The sequence below is a fragment of the Phaseolus vulgaris genome, chromosome 2 (genome assembly GCF_000499845.2).
Source record: "Phaseolus vulgaris cultivar G19833 chromosome 2, P. vulgaris v2.0, whole genome shotgun sequence".
In the NCBI taxonomy this organism is placed as follows: Eukaryota; Viridiplantae; Streptophyta; class Magnoliopsida; order Fabales; family Fabaceae; genus Phaseolus; species Phaseolus vulgaris.
The window spans coordinates 39,766,253-39,781,317 of NC_023758.2; the positions used below are offsets into that span (position 1 = coordinate 39,766,253).

The following is a 15,065-nucleotide window of genomic DNA, read 5'->3' on the forward strand; positions in this document are numbered from 1 at the left end:
AAATGTGAAAGTCTTTAAAAATATTGTGAAATATGAGTTTGAGTTATTCTATATTAATTATAGATAACAACTAATGTAAAATATGTTATCCTATATCATTTATTAGTTATAATTAATATAAATGTGGCATACTATTGTAGTTTGGATTGAAAATCCCAAATTATCATATCCACATATAATGTTCAATATTGTAAAAATGTATATATAGTATTAAATCAAGATGAAAATTGTTAAAAATATAGTGGCAAAAATTTGTGTTTTAAATTAAAAAAAAAATATTTTTTTGATAAATTTAGGCTTTGTTAGTTTCAAGTTTTACATGTTATTTTTCTACTTTGAGAAATTTAACTGTACACTATTGTAAAAATGTCTTTACACAACAGTTTTCAAAAGTCTTAGGTTACAGTTTTATAGCTGTAATTTATGTTGTTTATAGTTTTGAATAATAAACAATGATCACTAGTCTATTAGACCATTATAGATAACAATTATGTACATAATCATCACCTATAACATAGGTGACTTTAAAATGTTTTCTTCAATCTTGTTATCTTTCTTGCTTTGTTATTGTTGATAACCCAACAATTGGTATTGTTTGTAGGAACAAGAAAATGAAGTCAAGACATAAAGAAATGACCACCAAATTTGATGTTGAGAAATTTTTGAGAGATAACTACTTTGGGTTGTGGAAACTCAAGAGGGCAGACAAAGGTTGTGGTAAAGGAAAAAAGATTGCAGAGGAGCTCAAAAGCTTCAATGGTGACGCACAACAATGATAGTGGGAGAACACGAGCAACCGTTTCGAGCTTGGAAACCCACTTATTCAACACTGAAAATGGAGAAAAAATCATTAAGAAAGCACAAAAGTATGAAAAACAACATAAAAAATAATAAGGAAGACGCATTACAAGGAATGAGAGTAATGACAATAAGGAGAGGTCGCAGAAAAGAGAACAATGAGAGCAACGAAGAAGAAATCACAAAGATGAAAATGCCTAGAATGAGAAATAAAAAAAACATATAGATGACAATTGCCTTCTATATGGTATACACAAGTATAGGTGACAATTGTCTAAAAACCCGTAGTCTATAGTGGTCATTATAGACGACAGTTGCCCACCAAATCAAAATCTATATGCTCTGTTTTCAAATAGACAACGATTATAATTAGAGTTATAGTATATGTTGATCTTATTTTCATAATTACCACCGTATTTTTGTAAACGACGCTCCACTTAAATCGATGTCTATACATATTGTAAAACCATCTTTTTGTACTAATGGTAGTTGAGTTTTGTTTAGCAAATTTGATATTTATGAACAATATTCTTATGTACAAATTATTGAAATCCTCCCTTTTTATCTCGGAAATTAAGGTTGTAAAAGTTTGAGTAGTTTTTAATTTGAAACCAAATATATTTAACTAAGAAGGGTGGATGAGAAAAAAAGAAGGTGATTAAATAAAGAAAATTAGAATCCGGAAATGGTGAGAGTGATGAGAGAGCATGATTTGTGGATATTAGGATTTGAAGAGGAGAGAAGTCACATGGAGAGATATAATTAAGGCACGATTAGGGTGTGAAATAAGAATTATGAGAAGAAATGATTAAACTTGAGCATGTTGAAAGGATGATCGAAAGGGAGAAGAGAGGAGGAATGTGCATGGAAATGGATGTTGGTCGGTTGGTTAGGTAAAGGGTATGGGAGTGATTGAAGAGGACAAAACAAAGAATGTTTGTTGGACAAGTTTGAAAAGGACAGAATCAATAAATAAAAAATGAAGTGTGGAGTGAGGGAAGACTCTATTATCTCCAACTAAGAACCCACTTATGTCCATCAAACTACTTTACATAAACAACTCACTCTCACTCATTACCATCAAAAAAAATTGATTAAGGATCCAAACAACAAATTGCTGTGGCTGTGCTTTGGTGACTCTTGGTGTTGCTGGTGGAGCCAAGCAACCACATGCTTCTAGTTTCATAATTAAAATAACTCAAATCAATTGTTTCTTAGTCATTTGGCATTGCTTAGGTTAATTGAAGGAATAATTTTGGTGTTGCTGAATCACTGGGCCACCTGTGGACCACTTTGCCAATTCATGGTTGGTCCAGGTTGGAACAAAGATTGTGATGTTTATTTTTGGTTTTGTTTATCCCTTTGGCTTTGGCTATGCCCCACTTCACTAACTATTTCACATTCCCTTTTGCTTTTCTTTGTTCACTTCATCAATGTGTTGCTTAATGTGTAGGTAGTTTCTCAGCTTCACCCTTTCTTTATTCTTCAACACAGTTTGGTGTCATCAACTGTTTCATTTTAAAACAATTCTTCACCAATTCCTAGGTTTCCCACCATGTGGAAATGATGTTATATATTCTCTCTCATTTTTTTAAGCTAGAAGATCATATATATTCTTAGAACAGGTTTTGTGGGGAATAAATAAGAGGAACTAACAACCCATCTATCAAACTTGAGAAGCATATGTGATTTTATTAAGGTGTGCATATTTCTTTCAAATTTTTGTGATGAAAGTGATATAGTGATTAGTGTAACACAATGGACAAAAGGGTGTAAAGTTACATTAATGGTCTTGACATCTAATAACAATGATTGTTTATCCAAGTTTTATTTGTAAGAATTATTTTAAAATAAAAATATTAATATTATATACATAAATTATTTAAAATTTAAAAAAACTACTAATAAATTAAAGAGAATTGTTTATACAAATAACTTTCTTTAATTTATTAATAAGAAAATTTATTTAAATTTAAAAAAATTATGTATATTCAAATAATTAATATTTTTATTTATAAGCAACTTTCACTTAAAAATGTTCTAAGAAAATATGTTGAACACAAAAAGTTCCTAGAATCTCGAGTGAAAACCAAAACTTTGTCGTTGTGCAATATGCATCTCCAAATTATCAAAATTTCAATCAAATTAACATACTTAAATAATTTAATAGCACATTGTGCTAAATATTTACAAATAATTAATAATATGACTTATTATAATCGTTCAAATTTCAAATCCATTCTAAATTTTATTTGATTTATTTTTTATTTAAAGAAGAAAAGATAATTAATAATTTTGAGTTTTTAAAAAATAATTATTTAATAAGATTAGTTTAAAAATAATTTCTTAAAAAAATTACTTAGAAAATAATAATAACTTTAAAAAATAATTATTTACAAAAACATATATTTTACGCAATAATTATTTAGAAAATATGTAAATAAATTTTTTTAACAAAATTAATATTTATAAATTTTTAAATAATTTATTTTAGAAATTTTGGTTTGATAATTTCCTAGAAAAAAAGGAAAGAACTTCTTTTAAAAAATAATAAAAAATTGTTTATATGATTTAAATTATTGATTTATGAATAATAAATATAATAATTAAAATAATTATAAATGTAATATTGAAAATTGACTTAGAATATTTTACAATGTAGGATTTGTTTTTATATTTACTTAATATGTATCTTATTTATAAATAAATAGCTATTAATAATAATTTTTTTAATTCAATACAAAATTAAATAATCACTTCTCTAAATATTTAATTTTTTAACAAATTGAATTGTCACATTTTTAATTTTCTAATTAATTAGTTCTTAAACTATTACTTTTCTAAATAATTTTTTAAATTATAGTTTTTTAAATAATTATTTCTTAATATAATTAGTTTATTAAATTATTAATTTTTATTATATTTATTTTTCTACAGTTTTATTCAAAAGTATTTATTTTTAAAAAATATTTATTATCATGATAATATTTATTATTTTAATTTTTTTATTTCCTTTTTAAATAAATAAACGAAAAAATAAAATAAAATATAAAAATAAAACAATGTTTTGAATTACTAGAATAAACTATGTTATTAAGTAATCATTTAACACAGAATGCTATTAACACATTATACTATTAAAAGTAATAATTGATGCAAATGTACTTTTTTTTTCCCTCAAAATTAATTTTCCCACTCATCAAAGATTTGGTAAGATATATGTTAAACATGTGAATAGTTATTTCCGTAGAAAATATTGATTCATTAAAAGTGTTTTGAAATTGTTGATATAAATAATGAGATTTTGACCTATAGCCACGTTTATTCCAAAAATTGTGATTGCTAAAGCTGAAATGCTGCATTCTATTCAACTGTAGGCAAGGGGTTGTCGTGTGTCTATTCGAATTCATATCACATCATAAAAAAGTGTCATATTATTGCCACACTCCTATTACATTTCTAGAGAATAAATAATTTTGAAAATGATAGGGACTATTTAATTCTACCAATAAAATTTGTTGTATAACAAGGAAATGACTTAAGAGTTGAGTACGATGATAATTATAATTTATTTTATTAATAAATGTTTAACTAGTACTAGTTTTTTTATTTTTTATATTTCAAAGTATTTTTTTTACTAAAATAGTAATATATTTTATAATTTAATCATTTTCAATGAGAATAACCTCTAAAGAGCAATCTTTTATGCTCTTATGAATTTCTACTTTTAATTTTGTGAAATTAAAAGAAAAGTTGTGAATTCACAATAAAATATTAAAATGGATATATGATGCAAGTGTTCACATAATATTTTTATTATTAATAATTAGTTGTTTGTTTGAATAATATTAAATTCAATCGTTTTAAGTAAAACGCCATATTTCAGTTTTTTGAATGAAAAAACTATGATAGAATTTCATTGAAAGTTGTTTATATTCTTAAACAAAATTTATGCTGTAAAAAACTAATTTGAAAGTATTAATAATGTTTTTTATATTGTTTAATTGTAAATTATTACATTATTAAAAAAAATTAAACCACAGTCTTAAAAACTTTAACCTTTTATTGTACATCATTGAATAATGATGTAAAAACCTAGTAATAAACTGTTATTAATTTATATTGAAATATTGTTTTTGTATTTTGATATTATCTGACAGGTAGTGTATGACATTGTGTCTACACTAAACTCTGAATAATTCTGAACTCAATAGTTATAAAATTCTTCAGAGAATCTTACTTAAATGAATTTATTAATAATGAAAAGACAGTGTAAACAAATCTGAATTACTCCCCCAACTTCTTTATCTAATCAAAGAGATAACTCTTTTTTATGATTCATATATATATCCTATTCATTCTTGGATCTCAAGTATAAATGGAGTTGACCCCAAGTAACATGATCTAACATCAACATTTTTACTTAGACACAAGCTTCTTTACAGGTATACTCTCCACTCACGTTGTTGTCATGAAATTTTTTTATTAAGAAAGCTTCTTAGAACTTGAACTCCAAGATTCACATCTACATTTTTTTAATACTGTCGATTGTAAATTATGTGTAAATTGATAAAAACAGACATATCATGTCGTTCTCTGCATATTTATATAAAAATTAGACATGTAAACCTTAAGGAACCTGAAGTCGCACCCTTTGTGGTTTGATGGGATGTTTCCTCTTATAGTTGGTCTGATTGGTTTTGTTTTGTAAAATTCCAAATATTTGGTGTGTGAGATTTTCAGTATTAATCTCTTAATTGATAAAATAGGTAACTCTGAAAGGACCCTCCACCTAATTGTGCAGCACTGAGACGTAGACATCCATGAGGGGGAGAATGCATGTTAATTATGCGAATGGCAGTGCAATGGCATGCCACAGAAGCATCAGAAAAGATACCTACAGCTAGTGGTCGAATCTTCCATTTGATACGTACCATATATGGTGGGGAAAAGCCATCAAAGAAGTGGGTCTAGATATAGAAAATCAAGACACGAAGCCATGACGAATGGCTTCCCGTTTCTGACCTTTAGATTGAACATTTTGTTGCCAAATGAAAAGTAGTTGTCATGTGTCAAACGGGCACGAATATAGTTGCATGTAACATGCATCCATTTACATTCTCAAAAGCCAAAACCAATGGGAACCCTCCATTTGAAATTTTGATAGGTGTAGGCGGTGATGGCGGTGGGACAAGAATAAGATAGCATAGGGACGTAGTTTCTACAGGTAGGGAACTGAGTAGGGAAGAAGTAACAGATTTGACTCAGAGTGGAGCCAACCTCTGTTGCCACAAGAATAATGGCATGCCTAAGTCACTCATGGATTGGACGGCTTCCAATAATTTATAGCTGCCTCAAACAATCTAAATGGAACAATTTTAGTATCAGTGTGTCACTACCTAAATAGTAAGCAAAAATTAACAATTCTTATATTGTTTGGTCTGTCTCAAAGGCCAAAGGGCATCCCTGTCTTCATATTATCAGTGGGTGGGGAATGATTCTGCATGATCAAACCACTACTTTATTTCAGTAACGGTTATTGCACAATACAACTCTTGTCATTTACGTCTAGTTGAACCACTGTACAAATAGATCCAAGTGTAAATTGACAAAATAATAGTAAAAAAAGGGCTGTTAGTGACATAATTATTTATAGATGTAGTATAGTACTGTATCTCACCTGGCTTTGTTTGAGATAGAATCACACTTATTTATACCTAGGAATCAAACTTCTCTCACTTCCTAATTAGCTGAAGGCACTGCCCCGCACTCGCCCCATACCTACCAGTTTTTGGCAATTGTGAAGATTTACCTGTTTTAAACTCAAGAGACGCACTTTGTCATATAGGTGTTACTTAAAACCATATTATAATGCATGCACATTTAAGAACAAAGCATGCATGTCTAACAAAAGCATGCATGTATATCAATATTTAGTTAAAATCTCGCTCGTTAATTTTTTAATCTAGCACTAATTTATCTTCTGCGATACCTGAGTGAAAAGAAGTGGATATAAAGTAGCAATACTATCCAGTTAAGAACAACTCAATCTCTTTTCAATGAACAAAAACTAGATAAATCTTTTGTAAAAACAATAACTTCAAGAATTTTAAAGGCAAAACAGGTCCGAAAGCCATCATTTACCTGTATTCATCATTCGAGTTCATTATAGTCGCAGATGAGACTAGATCTAAATAAAACTCTGTAAAAATAAGAATGAGAGGCAAATTTAAAGGTAAAAAAGACACTATTCCCATAAAGACTACCTCCATCTTCCATAAACCTACAGCAATTAACAACCCCCAACACAACCCAAGAAAATAAAACACTGACCAACAAAAGAAGGCAATCTTAAGTTTCAATTTTTGGATAGATAAATAGACAGAAGGGATTCAGAATAACTAAGTCAGTATACTTTAGCGTTCCTGTTTGCTCTATCAGGCCTCGATGTCATACTAAGAATTATCACGGGGGATCATCTAAATACCAGAACCTTGTAGACGGCTTAATAACGATTAATTGCAATTGGGTTTCCAACTAAAGCATCAGCGCTTATAAGGTGTTCATTATACGAATTATAAATTCCTAACTTAAACATAGAAAGCTACTTGCTGGCAATTACATGTGATAGAAGTACCATACAACACAGCTAACAACTAATCCTCGCTTAATGGGAAATGACAATTTGATGAATGTGTAACATCCAGGTCCCCCATTTTTTTCTGCAAAAGGAACAAGATGTTACACCACCTTCAGAACTTAATGTCTCTTCTAGTCCTCTTCTTATTCTGCACCAGTTGGTTACATAATTAAATATAACAATCGAAGACCTAAGTTATTACAAATAATAACAATATGGGTAGGTCTGTATGATATGAAATCAAATGTAACACAGCTCTGCAACAACGTCACTGAAATCCTGACGCTGATTTCGTAACTTCTCTTCTTCCCTTGCTTCTTCATAATTGGAACAGTTCCAGCAGAGGTAAGAAATCAAACCCATGATTTCTTTTGGGGGCAACAACACGTGATTTAAAGAATAGAAATCGTACTTTTGCGGGTAAAACATTTTCGATGGCATCCATCTCTTATGGGAGTAAAGCGACATCAATTTATCTGACTTTTGACCTTGAGTAAATCAACCTGGAAAACATGAAACATTGTTACCCCACCAATCAATATCATCATAAAACCCCTCCCCTATTTTCTCCCTAAGAAGAACATAGAGGACACTCGAGTTTTACCCTTTTAACCCAACTTGTCCTGGTGCCATTGTTAACAACATAACTAAGAAAAGTATTTGTTAATAAATTGTTATAAATACCAGATTATTAGGGTAAAAGTATTCTCAATATATTCATAATAATTAGGACAAAATATCTCTAGAATCATCTTATTTACTTTAGCATATTTTTATTTCCTTAATTTAAAAGTTTTGATTATTACAAATAGAAACAATAAGAATGAAATTGGTGTGATTGTTATCAATAAAATAATTCTTTATTTTCTTACAGAGTTCAAGTTGGTATCAGAGCAAGATCTTGGAAATCATGTTTCCACTGCCTTGTTAATAGCTGCCACCACTCTGTTGGCCATCATCTTCGAGGTTAGTGGCGGCCAAAAAGATGTGCTTCACTCGCCCCGCCACATACAACTTCGTTGAGACCTCCTGAGCCCATTCCAAAGGGTGGTGATGTCTCATTTGACTTTTGAGTAGATTTGAATTCATTTGGTTCTTTCATCAAACATGTTCTATTTGCTACAATAAGGACTAAATCTCTATTATCTCTTTGTTTTGTGCTTTTTTTCAATGTTTGGTATGAAAACTTTTAAAGAGAAGCTTGATTGTTTGAGAACAATGATTGAATCAATGACTAAGTCTTCTGGCCTTTAAAGGTAAGAGTATATTCAATACTATTGACCCTTTGTCTTAGGGTGTTTGCATTCTTGATTCAAGAACAACTTATCACATGACTCCTTTTCCTAGCCCTTCAATTTGTATGTCAAAATTACAAGTAAACAACTCATTACAACTACAAATGGTGATAGTGTACCCATATGCGGATCCGGCAATATAACTTTAGAATAATCTATTGTATTAAAGGATGTTTTATGTCCCACAATTAACCAATAGACTTATTTCTATACAAACGATTTTAATTGTTCAACAACCTTTTTCTTGTGTATTTCAAGACCTTGTCACAAGGAGACGATTTTAACTGCTAAGGAACGAAGTGGGTTGTATCTGTTGGAATCCAAAGACCAAAACAAAACAAAAATCATAAACCAACCAGCAACATCAGACATATGAGCAAGTTCCAAAATATGGCTTCATCATAAAGAATTGGGCATCCCTCCTTTGACCTTATAAAATCCTTGTTCCCTCATTTGTTTTCTAAATAGTCTGTTGAGTCTTTCAAATGTGATATTTGTCAATTGTCAAAGCATCATCATGCATCTTATCCCATCTCCGATAGAAAGAGTAATTTTCTATTTGGTTTGATTCACTCGGATATCTGAGTACCTGTTTGAAAATCTATTTTTGGAGCGAAATGGCTTGTTACTTTTAATTAATAACGATTGTGCTTGTGTCACATGGACACATTATGAAAAGTAAATCTAAGGTCTTTCAAAGTTTTGTTAAATTTTTTTGTTTTATCCAAAATCAATTTGGAAAAAACATCAAAAGAATTAGGTCTGATAATAGTACTGGATATGTAAATCATAAATTCTTCAATTTTTTGTCTTATAATGGCATTGTTCATGAACTAACATGTGTTAACACTCTACACCAAAAACAGAGTTGTAGAAAGGAAGAATCACCATATTCTAAAGGTAGCTAGAACCCTCCTTTTATAAATATTTGTTCCCAAAACCCACTGGGAAGAAGTTGTGTTAGCTGCCACATACCTTATCAACTGTATTAACAGCTACATACCCTATCAACTTAGTATTAACTACCACATACCTTATCAATAGGTTACTCACTCGTATCTTAAGTAATATTAGTCCTATTGATTCCTTTTTTTTTCTTTTGTCCCTCTACTTCCCTAATGTCAAATCTATCTTGTCTAGTCTTTGTACGTTCTATTTTTGTTTACTCTCAAAATTGTAACTGAAGTAAATTAAATCCTAGAGCTCTTAAAAGTGTATTTATTGGTTATCCTCAAAATAACAAATAGTATAAATGGTATCATTCTATGAGTCACCATGTCTTTATCACCATGGATGTCACCTTTAATGAAACATGATCCTTCTTTGTCAGCTCTACGCTTCAAGGGAGAGAGCACTTGAGAGCGGAAGAGCTCTCCTTGTTATCATTATCAATTTATTTTTACAGGATGCTCAAGATCCGAGTGATGAAACCACCACCACAAATGAGATTGAACCAACCCATGGTGAGGAAGAAGAAGAAAAATTCTTTGGCAAAAATTATCAAGACAACCCACTTTGACTCCTGAGCAAGAAGAATTGTCTGACTCAAAAGTTTAGAGCCTTGAAGGTAACATGAGAAGAGAAGATACATGTTACAAAATATTTACCCATTGTGTTGAGAAAGATAAAAAGATTGTGTTAAATATCTTATTTCTTAATATGTTTGTATTGACAATCTTTCTAATAGATAAAAGCTGTATTGTTGCCATAGAAATACCTATCTCAGTTCGAGAAGCCATGAGAAGTGAACATTAGACTCAAACCGTGAGAGGAGATTGATGCATTAGAAAGAAACTCAACATGGAAGACTGTCAACAAACCAAGAGCCAAAAAGACCCTATGGTACTAGCGGATATTTACAAATTAACATAAGGAGGTAGATGGGTAAGTACATAGGTATAAAGCTAGATTAGATGCAAATGGGTACACTCAAACTTATGGAATTGACTATCAGGAGACTTTTTCTCCTGTAGCAAAGATGAATACGAGTTATTCTTGATCTAGCAAGTAATTTTGGATGAGACTTGAGATTCCTCTTAGATTTGAAACTCACAGACGCGGAAACACTGAAGTATTTCCTTGAAGTTCCTTGTTCAAAACAGGAGATTTTCATCTCCTAAAGAAAATATGTACTTGATCTCCTCAAAGAAACAAATAAGTTGGAATGTAGAACCTCAAGAGGTCCTATTGAACAAAATCATAAAATTTGAGAGCAAAATTGATCAGAGGTTGTTGGAGAGCAAAAATGCACAGAGGACACAGTGACTACTGGAGAACAAAAATATATGCATGGAGAGCGCATCGAAATGTTTAGTGTGGCAGTTTCTGAGGAGCAAAAATGCTAGAAGAGCACAATAACTGTCGAAGAGCACAACAACTATCGAAGAGCAAAAATGGTTGAAGTGTTCAACAGCTACTGAAGAGCAAAAATTCTAAGAGACTGCAGCGGCTGTTGAAGGGTGTAGCAATTGCTATTGAGGAAAAATTACTTGGAGGGTGCAGTGGCTGCCGGAGAGCAAAAAGGCTTGGAAGGAACGACAGTTGCCAGAGAGCATAAAGGTTTGGAGAGTGCGTAGCTACCTAAGAGCAAAAACACTCAGTATACACAGTGTTTGCCAGATGATCCTAGCATTGGTGGTGGTCAAGGATGAAAAGAGCTTGCCAGAAACTTTCCAGTAATGAACAATAGTTTCAGTAGTGGTGAATAGTGAAACACGATAGAAAAAATAACAAAATCCAAAAAAACATACATGATTTCTAAAAATTTATACCTATGAACATTGGCTCTTGATATGATGTTGAAAAGAGAGAAACTTAGAAGGCATATGATGAATTTCATGTGTTTAGACCACTTGCGGAGCTATTCAATTTATAGGAGAGAAACCATGATTACAAAATATTCAGTTACCCTATTTAAGCCTAATAACATAAATATAGAATCAAACTCGTTGATCCTAATTCAAGAGTTACTAGATCTATAGGATTTTAACATATCTACAAGATTCTAACAGTAAGTATATAATAAAACCTGATAATCAAATATCCATTTTCCCCATTTTTGGTTGCATGCATTCCCTTTGCTTTTGTTTGAACATTTTACTCTCTTCTTTCTCAATATAAGCCTGCACGAGAAAACAAAAGAAAACCCGACAGATAAGTAAGGAGTACAGTAATTTAGTAAAATTACTTAAATGTCTAAAAAGAGAGAAACAGATACATTGCAAAGACAGAGTTTCACGTTATATCAAGTTCGGTTGAAAGAAACAGCAGAAAGCAACAAAGCGTGTGTAAGAAAAGTATGTAAAACACCAGTCAGAAAACTAATGACACGTCCACTTTCCAATATAAACAAATTGCAGATGTAGACCAGTAGTAACATGGCCACAATTTGAATAAATAAAATGTGATTTTGTAACAGATCATTAACACTTGAGCAAATTGGAAGCATCTGACAATCCAAACACACGATTTGTTGTGGTGGAACTCTATAAAACAAAAGTTACTGAAGTAGGTACAGTGTAATTTAGACTAAGGGTTGGGAATTGGGTCATCTCTATTCTCTTACCCACTAGGAAGCATGCACGAACACAACACAAAAACATTCAATGGAGGCTGTAGAACTGCAGTGCAGTGCAATTTGCCTGCTTTGGATACCATTTTTCGCAATTTTGGCTGAAAGCACCGCGATGGCCTGATGAAGTGCAATGACAGTTTGGTGAGCAACAGGATGCTGTACCATGAGAATCAGTGCAATTAAATACTGTGCTTGTATATAACAGCCATATTATCATGCACTCAAGCCCTTGTTTGGATGGTGTGATGGTAATGAGGGAAAGAAGAGAAGTGAGAGGGAGAGTGAGATTGTTTGGATTAAATGAATTAGATTGGAAACAGAAAATAAATGAGTCGAAAATTTGTGTTTGTGTGAGAAGAAGATAAAGAAAGAAAGGTTGGACTTGTTATGTAATGGCTTTTATACGCTTGGTTCATATAATATTTAATTTTCAAAATCAAATGACGAATAAACAGAAGTTAGGAGTGAAGGCCCAGAAGTTCAAAACCAAGTATACTAAACAGAGTATTCCAACCTCAACAATATCAGGCCAGGAGCAAATCTGTTTCAGTTCAGAAATCTTCATTTGGTGTCGAATCTAACATAAAAATTAAACTTTTAGCAAATTATAGGAAGGAATCTAATGGTCAAATTCAACAAATAAATAAATATGCTATAAATCGCTATACCTACTCTCCTTGTTTGAGATGCCTCTCTTTTTGCAAATGATCGTTTTCTTCCTCTTTAGAATCAGAGTCTGCTTTCTTATTGGTAGTTGCCTTTTCGACAGACTCATGCTTCTTATCAGTATCCTGGTTGCATCCAAGTAAACAATTCAGCAAGAAATATATGAAGATGCAAGGCACAAATAAACAATTGACACAAACTCGTTACCTCTGAACCTATAATATCGCCAAACTAAATTTGTCAAATATTTTTTCTGAATTCTTCATCCAAGCTATCATCTGGCTCTGCCCTGTCCTGAATTTAAACTTGCTCAACAACCTAAAATTTAAGAGAATGGCAGCATGAAATGGGCATTACCATCATTTGTGTATTAACACCATTGTAATTGAAACCGATAGAATGCTTCACTATTAAACAAAATATAGGTCTGACTTAACCATCTGTATAGTTTCCAAAACACTAAAAAATAGCTTAGAATGAAAAACCTCAAGGAATTCTAGTTTCCAAAAATAAACAGATATTATATTTAACAAACATCTATGATAATAATCAACCTATAGCTTCTCAGTCTGCACTATAACATTTTTGGATAAACTTCTCCATAAATTTTGTATATAATTAAAAACATAATTTTGGACAGGTTAACAAGAGAGAAATTCTATAAATTAGCTTATGTTATGGAGAAATTCATTTAATTTTTTTCTTCCTATTTTCTTATTCTGTATGGAGAAGTTAATCTAAACAAGTCCTGGTTTTAATATTTGCCGAGAGGTCAAAATCCAATTCCTATAAGTAGGAGAAAACGTCCTAAACTAATAATTAATAGACAAACTTCTTCTTGCCCAATTAAACAACTCAATATTATTTTTAGTGAAAAGAAATTTAGGGAGACAAGATGACACCCCAGTGTTAGGTAGGAAAAAAGCATTCGGCTCAGATATCGCTTAAAGAGGTACTCAACTCACCCCCAAAGAGAATTTGCACTTCGCAATCCCAAATCGCAACCTTCTTATTGAACATTTGAACCTGCATACACTGAACTCAGCAATGTACAGTAAGATGGAATTGGAAATAGAAAGGAAAAGTTCCACTTCACAGACCATTATCCGTCCTCTCCCTTCCAATTCTCTTCATCAAACAAATCTCATGCTTCACCAGAAAGATCTCACGTGCAAAAGGAAACGCTCGGTCCAATTCCAGAAATCCTAACTTCACTGCAGCAATGTAAGAATAAATGCAAACATCTAATTTCACAATCGGTTCCTATCCTTTCCATTGATAGCGCCATTGTCAACTGCAAAGCTAACCAAACTATATAGAACCAGCAAAACGATGAGAACCTGCAGTGGATTGGTACTTCCCTTCCCGTCGTCACTGTCTTCAGCCCGCCTCCTTCAGGCCTTGCTATTGTGATCCTTCTGCTTCCGTCGACGGAGTTCGCTCCAACAATTTTTTTGTGGTGGTGGCGGAGGAAAGTTGGCATGTAGATCGGCGTTTGATACCAAGCCGTTTCGGCGGGCATCATGGCGCGGTTAGCTGCGAGGAAATGCGAATGCATTTTCTACTATCGATTGCACGGAAAATTACATTGTCACAGTTTGCAACCATTGAACCACGAAAAACCAATTGTCCTATTTAAATCAAGAACGGAGGCACCGATCCATGTAATCATTAATAGCAATTGAATTTGAAATTACAATTAAAAATTGCAATCAATCTCACCAACAAATTCCAAGTCGATACCACCTTGTGCTTGCGCTTGCGCCTTCATCTGCGTGATCAATTTCCAGTTCGACGAATCAAATTATACACCGAACAGATCAAACTAATGCTGCTTTAATTCGAAAACATTGCAGAATTACTGAACATGCTTAGACTTCAAATCGCTAAAACATACTTCGATTCATAATTTAATTTGAATCCACCAATTGAATAACGCACCGAATAGTCCAATTTTGTGTTTTACAGAAACTTTTGGATACTGATACAGAGACACCGGATCTATTATAAAAATGTAAAATTACGAAACACGTAGTCTAAATCCACGATCAAAGGATGAAAGCTGATTAAATATTAGAGAGTACTTTTTTTT

The 15,065-nt window shown here is 31.8% G+C and overlaps 1 long non-coding RNA gene across 5 annotated transcripts; it reads right to left on the reverse strand.

The window, feature by feature from the left end:
* Positions 1-7,328: 7,328 nt before the first annotated feature.
* LOC137812012 (uncharacterized) lies at positions 7,329-14,604 on the reverse strand. 5 transcript variants are annotated; one of them, XR_011081220.1, is made up of 10 exons: positions 14,314-14,604; positions 14,074-14,187; positions 13,939-13,999; positions 13,181-13,291; positions 12,976-13,098; positions 12,822-12,884; positions 12,299-12,424; positions 11,762-11,855; positions 8,311-8,467; positions 7,329-7,941 (listed from the first exon to the last, which is right to left on the reverse strand). It is a non-coding gene; the product is annotated as an uncharacterized lncRNA (long non-coding RNA). The 5 variants fall into 5 exon arrangements; XR_011081222.1 differs by lacking the exon at positions 8,311-8,467 and having other exon boundaries at positions 12,980-13,098; XR_011081221.1 differs by lacking the exon at positions 12,299-12,424.
* Between the last annotated feature and the right edge of the window lie 461 nt (positions 14,605-15,065).